Genomic DNA, 5,522 nt, shown 5'->3' with positions numbered 1-5,522 from the left:
ATGGCAAAAAAAAATATTAAACAAATAATAAATTAATGTATAAATGAATAAACAAACATATGAATAGATACATGAATAAATAAATAAATAAATAAATAAATAAATAAATAAATAAATAAATAAACAATCCATCACAGAACCAAAAAAATGAGAAATCTTCATATTTTTAAACGGTTTCAGTCAATTTTCAATCGCAGTCTTGTCCACATAGCGAAGGAAACAAGGCCACACAATATTCCCTTTAATAACATCCATAATATGTCTTCTTCAGTTTCGTTAATTAAACTCCTCTTGATGTGCGTCGGTCTTTTTTTTTTTTTTTTTCTTTTTGCAGGAATATTCGTCCAGCTTAAAAAAGAACACTCGTCTTTTTGGTGTGATCGTTGCGTAAACTGCTTGAATTAATTAAATCCTCTAGCACTAATTAGACTTTGTTGTTTATGCTCCCGAGGCGAGGTGGCTTCCGTGACGTCACAGGAAAGCCAAGAGATGATTCGCTGGTGGTTAGAGTGACAGTACGGCAGCAACCAATCACATCCGTGTACTTCCCCCTGGTCGAAATGTGATTGGTGTAAATGGTGCGACTCGTAACGTGATGATGAACATCGTTTGGCGTGTTCGTTTTCTTTATTCCTAACTGTTTTGTTTTATTTATTGATTTTTTTTTATTTTCATTTATTTTTTGTAATGAAATGAAGCAGAAAAGTCGAGATCCTTTTCCATGAGTTTGATATTTTATGATATCTCAAGATTTCTTTTGTACTTTATTTTTTTTTTTATTTATTTATTTTTATTTATTTTTTTTTACTGGTTGGGTACGTTTTTTCTCTCTCTCTCTCTCTCTCTCTCTCTCTCTCTCTCTCTCTCTCTCTCTCTCTCTCTCTCTCTCTCTCTCTCTCTTTCTCTCCAACTTCAAGCAATTTTCCACTTTTTATTTACTTTGTGATTATAATTCTTAAGATTTCCTCTGTACTTAAGTTTTGGAGTCATCAAGTGTCTCTCTCTCTCTCTCTCTCTCTCTCTCTCTCTCTCTCTCTCTCTCTCTCTCTCTCTCTCTCTCTCTCTCTCTCTCTCTCTCTTTCTCTTAACGTCCGGGCAACTTTCCTCATATCTTGCACTCTTCTTTGATATCTCCTCCGCGTCTCCCTCGTTAATACTCACTAAAACTCTCCCCGTCCTTCATCACCTTCACGCCTTTCACTTCCCACCCTGCACTCAACACTCATGTAACGCCGCCACCTTGCCCAGACCCCGTTTTCTCCTTAACACCACCATATACCTAAGATCCGAGTCTCAATTTTCAGAAGGGAAGGGAGATTTTTCGCACACGCTCCAAGTTTCATAGAATATGGAGGAAGAAGGAAAGAAAAGGAATTATTATTTTTTGTTTCTGCTATTTCCCTTTGCAAGCCGCGAGATTTCCCACTGTAAGCTCCGGAATATCTTGCTACCTGACTGTAATATTCTACTTCCCCGCCTCCTTTTTTCCTCCTCCCCCTTCTTACCTGATTCCTCACACTAACCCAATGCCTTCTCCTCATCTTCTTTCTCTGCATCTCTCTCTCTCTCTCTCTCTCTCTCTCTCTCTCTCTCTCTCTCTCTCTCTCTCTCTCTCTCTGCCTTATTTTTTACACTAGTCCTATATTTCTCCTTATCCAGTTCCTCCGTCCATGTTTTCTTATACTTCCTACCTGCCCGTGTGTTCCTAAAGGCTATGGATACAGTACACCTGAGCGACCTACAGATAAATATTATCTTGAAGACCACAATAAAAGATTCATTCATTACCTTTAGCTTTGCCCTTCTGTCGCTCCTCTATATTCCTAAACATCCATATACATCCTAAACATCCATATTCCTACAAGCTGTACAGTGAGCACCAGACGAACACGACTCCCGCCGATGTGAGCGTCACATTGCACAAACTGCTAACTCATTTCTTCTCGGTCTGAAAAAAAAAAAAAATTGGACTGGAGAAAATAACTATATGGAAACTTAGGGCCGATTTCACAGTCGTTTCCTTTTATTGTGATCGTTACCAATGAATGGTGATGTCCACCACCAATAACAAATCCGATTTCACAGTCACTTTTCAAGGCATTGTTTGTTTTTATCCTTACAAAAAATTGGAACCTTTGAAAACGCAGACCTGGCAGTTGCTGAGCCTCCCCAATGGAGGCAATGCATTAATTTCTTGCAAATAGCACAAATTCTTATCCTTTTGTGGTTGTATTATTTCATAAATTACGTATTAAAATTATGTAATAGTACAGCAACACTTTGTAGGCTATAATAGTAATACGATGGAATTTAAGAAAAGTTTGGATAGCGGTGTCAACTCACTTCACCAGCTGATGAAAACTTCACTACCTGTCACCCTTATTTCATCTACTACCTTGACATACGTACAGGGTATACGGAATTTGTCACCTAAAAGAAATACAGGAAAATATTGAAATAACATTACCGTTTCCAGCAAAGGGCCAGGTTTGGATAGGCTAGGTTTATATTAATTCTGTTCATTAATTTAATTGCTAATCCTTTCATTGTGTTTGACAACACCTTATATGGTATTAAGAGACAGTTAAAGGTGTATCATCAGCTTACAGCTATACAAATGAAAAAAAATAAAAATGTGGTGATCACCACCATCTTTGTGGTGGGGCACATCCTCCCGTCCCTCATCGCGTCTTCATCAACGCACTGCACTCACACTCTTTTCATTGGCTTATTTTTTTACGGCTTATTTTTCTATTCATTTCACCATTCTAGTGAAGCTCTAACATTCGTACTGTGTAATCATGGTTTGTATAATTTCCAGGCGTCGCATATCCCCTCAGTAGAAAACACTTTGTTTAAAACAAACAGCTGCTTTGTTAGGCGAAGCAAGGAGTGGTCACAAAAGATAACATTCCCTCATGCCAATATGTCAAAAACTGAGTCCGTTATTATATATTAAAAAAAAAAAAGAAAAAAACATTAAAGGGGCTAATATAAGTTGCCAGTTATTTTCTCCCGGCCGACTTTTTTTTTTTTTTTTAGACTGAGAAGGAACGAGTTGCCAGTTTGTGCAATGTGACGCTCGCGTCGGCGGAAGTTCTAGTCGTTTGGCGCCGTGTAGATACAGTAGAATAATTAGCTTTCCTAAATAAAGGTGAAATGAACTTCAAAAAGTTTTAATCACTGCCATCAGTCCTTGCATTATCTTCCCCCCTATAATTCTCAGGGAGGGATACATCACACCTTGATAGCTTTTACACATGACTCACATAACTTCAAACATGGAGTAAAAGCCCCTCTCAGTGTTTGCATACCAATCCTGACTATCTTCTAATGGCCAGGCAAAAAATACATCACACCTGGATAACCTACACATGAAGGAGACAATTAACTTCCACAGTAAACACCCTTCATTGTTCTGGGTTTTTGCATCCTCTTCCTAACTTTTTGTACCCCTAACTCCACTGTATTCTAATGGCCAGATAAGGATTCAACACACCTGGATAACCTAAACATAATCCACATAATAAATTTAAACACTGGAGTAAAAGTCCCCTCATTAGCCAACAGTTTTTGCATCCCCTTCCTAACTGCCTCGTATTCTAATAGCCAGGTAAAAAGTACATCATACCTGATAACCTAACATGACCCACATAATCAACTTGAAGCCTGGAGTAAAAGTCCCCTCATTGGCCTAGTTTTTGGCTTTTCCCGAGTGGTGTTAAAGCGGCCTACACGTTAGTCCATTAGCCGTAACTCCCAGGCGCGGCTTTGTGTCAGGAGGAGCGGGGTGGCAGGCGTGAACCTTACTCAGTGGCGTTGTAAATATACTTAACGCCAGGCACGGGTTTCAGCCTGTGTCTAAAGATTAGTTCATGGCCCATGCTGAGCGCTAAGTGCAACATGAAAGGCTGAGAAGAAGGTGCTGGTGGTGGTGGTGGTGGTGGTGATGGAAGGAAGAAAGAGAAAACTGCATGAGTGGTGGTGGTGGTGGTGGTGGTGGTGGTGAAAAAAAAAAAAAGGCGCGAAAAGAAGTGATGAAGATGATGGTGATAATGCTCGATGGTAATTATGTTAATAGTAACAATGACGGGTTCCTCATTATTTTCTTCACAAAAAAAAAAAAAAATCAGATTCCACGCAAACTTTAGGATCATCAATGAATATATAGCTTCCTGATAGGCTATAGGTTTGAATTATCAAAGTTCTTAACAAATAAAATTACTAATAACTAAATAAGTAAATACATACATGAATATTAAAATAAGTAAATTCTCCCGGTTCTAAATATAACTAAGAAATCACCTTCAAAACGCAGTACAGTGTATTAGAAAGCAACAATAACAAACAAAAGCACAGTAAGACATGAGTACTCACCATTTTCTGTTCATATTTCAGGAGACTGGCGAGATGATGCAGGCCAACTTCGATTTTCTTTCCTGTCTTTAATATCACCTTCCTTCCTTCATTACATGACACTTAAGTTCTTGTTGGTCTTCATCGAACCCACGGGAACTCAACACTTAGTACACCACTACACAGTTAACCGCGTGACAAGGAGACAGCCACGTATCAACACAGAAGACAGCGCGGCAGGAACCTGCAACGCACGGAAGCTCCTCCATGTTTGTTTAGTGACGCACTGACGCCTTGCGGTAGGGACAAATACGAATCGACATCCGTTATTCTCACCACTTAAATTATTTTGACTCGTTACTCTTATGTTTCTTTAATTTTAGTTTAATTTTCTCTTATGCATTTTTATCTTAATTATACTCTTTTCACTGTGCAAATAAATATGCATAGTTTTTGCGTCTTGTCCTTGTCACCGTTATATCATATTATTTTTTATAGCACTTTATTGTTAGAACAGTAATAACTTTAGGATAAACAAATAAATTTATAATGAAAACTGGTAAATTAATAATGAAACATGATGAAATGACGAACAACACCATCTAAACAACAATAACAATAATAACGGTGACAATAATACGTAAATGAAGAGCTTCCCTTTAACTTTCCATTACGAAGTGAATAACAATTTGCCATTACCAACTATTACTTCCTGCCCACGAATTCCAACCTTCCCGGAGCGAGAGGCGAGGAGGTGAACGAACGAAACTCGAATTATATCACAAAACAAAGTATTTTAAAGCGTAACGCCGCTGCTCTTTTCTCTTAAAGGCGCTGACCACACAACGGAGGCTTGGCAGTCCTTCACGCTGCACGCCGTGACCCCAAAAGCAGCAAAGGTCACGGCGAGGTCACAAGCGGGTCAGGCGAGCAGTTGAGGTCAGCATTAATCTCTTCAATGTGCACTAACCGGAAGTGTATGCAGGTAATGGACACTTAGAGAGAGAGAGAGAGAGAGAGAGAGAGAGAGAGAGAGAGAGAGATGATAAAACAAGAAGTCGATAATTACATTTGAGGGGGGAACTGAAGTGAAAAAAGAAATCGCCATCAGCAGATTTGAGACGGTGAAGAACGAGGAAATCCTATTAGCTTATCTTTCTTAAGTC

At 38.8% G+C, this 5,522-nt stretch overlaps 1 long non-coding RNA gene across 2 annotated transcripts in view; it reads right to left on the bottom strand.

The window, feature by feature from the left end:
* Positions 1 to 4,629, bottom strand: part of LOC135088901 (uncharacterized) — a 191,633-nt gene extending 187,004 nt beyond the window's left edge. For both annotated transcript variants that reach the window (XR_010261162.1, XR_010261161.1), the window contains exon 1: positions 4,378 to 4,629. This is a non-coding gene — a long non-coding RNA (uncharacterized LOC135088901). The remainder of the gene's footprint in view (positions 1 to 4,377) is intronic.
* Between the last annotated feature and the right edge of the window lie 893 nt (positions 4,630 to 5,522).

This window comes from Scylla paramamosain, chromosome 32, assembly GCF_035594125.1.
Source record: "Scylla paramamosain isolate STU-SP2022 chromosome 32, ASM3559412v1, whole genome shotgun sequence".
Taxonomy (NCBI): Eukaryota; Metazoa; Arthropoda; class Malacostraca; order Decapoda; family Portunidae; genus Scylla; species Scylla paramamosain.
The sequence above is the reverse complement of the archived record's forward strand: the minus strand, read 5'-3'. Positions and strand labels throughout refer to the sequence as shown.